General features: G+C 46.4%; 5 non-coding genes across 5 annotated transcripts; all 5 read left to right on the forward strand.

The window, feature by feature from the left end:
- Positions 1-126: 126 nt before the first annotated feature.
- Positions 127-245, forward strand: LOC133636502 (5S ribosomal RNA). The gene has a single exon (XR_009822313.1). It is a non-coding gene; the product is annotated as a 5S ribosomal RNA (ribosomal RNA).
- A 368-nt stretch (positions 246-613) lies between these two features.
- Positions 614-732, forward strand: LOC133637669 (5S ribosomal RNA). Its single transcript, XR_009823293.1, has one exon. It is a non-coding gene; the product is annotated as a 5S ribosomal RNA (ribosomal RNA).
- A 368-nt stretch (positions 733-1,100) lies between these two features.
- LOC133636978 (5S ribosomal RNA) lies at positions 1,101-1,219 on the forward strand. Its single transcript, XR_009822772.1, has one exon. It is a non-coding gene; the product is annotated as a 5S ribosomal RNA (ribosomal RNA).
- A 368-nt stretch (positions 1,220-1,587) lies between these two features.
- LOC133636504 (5S ribosomal RNA) lies at positions 1,588-1,706 on the forward strand. The gene has a single exon (XR_009822315.1). It is a non-coding gene; the product is annotated as a 5S ribosomal RNA (ribosomal RNA).
- A 369-nt stretch (positions 1,707-2,075) lies between these two features.
- On the forward strand, positions 2,076-2,194 carry LOC133636503 (5S ribosomal RNA). Its single transcript, XR_009822314.1, has one exon. It is a non-coding gene; the product is annotated as a 5S ribosomal RNA (ribosomal RNA).
- The last annotated feature ends 306 nt before the right edge of the window (positions 2,195-2,500 follow it).

Genomic DNA, 2,500 nt, shown 5'->3' on the forward strand with positions numbered 1-2,500 from the left:
CAAAGAGTTTGACAGGCTGACAAAAAGATCAGTGATTGTTGTATCACACACGCATTTCTCATTGCACAAAAGTCCTGTCAACCAGCTTGTCACATTCAAAAATCTGATTTTGAGGGCAGCTTCTTGGCTTACGGCCATACTACCCTGAGCACGCCCGATCTCGTCAGATCTCGGAAGCTAAGCCGGGTCGGGCCTGGTTAGTACTTGGATGGGAGACTGCCTGGGAATACCAGGTGCTGTAAGCTTTTGGAACGATCCCAGAAAAGGGCACCCTTTCCCCCTTTTGCTTTTGTCACAACGGCTATAGGTACTTGCCATACTTGTCAATGCAGCTACATATTGCTCGTCCAAACAAAACGCTGCTCTCCACCCAATACACATTTGTTTAGTTTTGACTCGGTTTGGAATTGATAGCAAGATTTGCAGCGTCGCCAACAGTGACACATGTGCCTCAAGGCACCTCAGTGCTAACAGAGATTTAAAAGTCCAAAGAGTTAGACAGGCTGACAAAAACATCAGTGATTGTTGTATCACACACGCATTGCTCATTGCAGAAAGGTCCTGTCAACCAGCTTGTCACATTTAAAAATCTGAATTTGAGGTCAATTTCTTGGCTTACGGCCATACTACCCTGAGCACGCCCGATCTCGTCAGATCTCGGAAGCTAAGCTGGGTCAGGCCTGGTTAGTACTTGAATGGGAGACTGCCTGGGAATACCAGGTGCCGTAAGCTTTTGGTACGCCCCCAGAATAGGGTGCCCTTTCCCCCTTTTGCTTTTGTTACAACGGCTATAGGTACTTGCCATACTTGTCAATACAGCTACATATTGCTCGTCCAAACAAAACGCTGCTCTCCACCCAATACACATTTGTTTAGTTTTGACTCGGTTTGGGATTGATAGCAAGATTTGCAGTGTCGCCAACAGTGACACATGTGCCTCAAGGCACTTCAGTGCTAACAGAGGTTTAAAATTCCAAAGAGTTGGACAGGCTGACAAAAAGATCAGTGATTGTTGTATCACACACGCATTGCTCATTGCAGAAAGGTCCTGTCAACCAGCTTGTCACATTTAAAAATCTGATTTTGAGGGCAATTTCTTGGCTTACGGCCATACTACCCTGAGCACGCCTGATCTCGTCAGATCTCGGAAGCTAAGCCGGGTCGGGCCTGGTTAGTACTTGGATGGGAGACTGCCTGGGAATACCAGGTGCTGTAAGCTTTTGGAACGATCCCAGAAAAGGGCGCCATTTCCCCCTTTTGCTTTTGTCACAACGGCTATAGGTACTTGCCATACTTGTCAATGCAGCTACATATTGCTCGTCCAAACAAAACGCTGCTCTCCACCCAATACACATTTGCTTAGTTTTGACTCGGTTTGGGATTGATAGCAAGATTTGCAGTGTCGCCAACAGTGACACATGTGCCTCAAGGCACTTCAGTGCTAACAGAGGTTTAAAAGTCCAAAGAGTTGGACAGGCTGACAAAAAGATCAGTGATTGTTGTATCACACACGCATTGCTCATTGCAGAAAGGTCCTGTCAACCAGCTTGTCACATTTAAAAATCTGATTTTGAGGGCAATTCCTTGGCTTACGGCCATACTACCCTGAGCACGCCCGATCTCGTCAGATCTCGGAAGCTAAGCCGGGTCGGGCCTGGTTAGTACTTGGATGGGAGACTGCCTGGGAATACCAGGTGCTGTAAGCTTTTGGTACGCTCCCAGCATAGGGTGTCCTTTTCCTGTTTTGCTTTTGTCACAACGGCTATAGGTACTTGCCATACTTGTCAATACAGCTACATATTGCTCGTCCAAAAAAAACCCGCTGCTCTCCACCCAATACACATTGTTTAGTTTTGACTCGGTTTGGGATTGATAGCAAGATTTGCAGTGTCGCCAACAGTGACACATGTGCCTCAAGGCACTTCAGTGCTAACAGAGGTTTAAAAGTCCAAAAAGTTGGACAGGCTGACAAAAAGATCAGTGATTATTGTATCACACACGCATTGCTCATTGCAGAAAGGTCCTGTCAACCAGCTTGTCACATTTAAAAATCTGATTTTGAGGGCAATTTCTTGGCTTACGGCCATACTACCCTGAGCACGCCCGATCTCGTCAGATCTCGGAAGCTAAGCTGGGTTGGGCCTGGTTAGTACTTGGATGGGAGACTGCCTGGGAATACCAGGTGCCGTAAGCTTTTGGTACGCCCCCAGAAAAGGGTGCCCTTTCCCCCTTTTGCTTTTGTTACAACGGCTATAGTTACTTGCCATACTTGTCAATACAGCTACATATTGCTCGTCCAAACAAAACACTGCTCTCCACCCAATACACATTTGTTTAGTTTTGACTCGGTTTGGGATTGATAGCAAGATTTGCAGCGTCGCCAACAGTGACACATGTGCCTCAAGGCACTTCAGTGCTAACAGAGGTTTAAAAGTCCAAAGAGTTTGACAGGCTGACAAAAAGATCAGTGATTGTTGTATCACACACGCATTTCTCATTG

Source organism: Entelurus aequoreus, linkage group LG20, assembly GCF_033978785.1.
Source record: "Entelurus aequoreus isolate RoL-2023_Sb linkage group LG20, RoL_Eaeq_v1.1, whole genome shotgun sequence".
Taxonomy (NCBI): Eukaryota; Metazoa; Chordata; class Actinopteri; order Syngnathiformes; family Syngnathidae; genus Entelurus; species Entelurus aequoreus.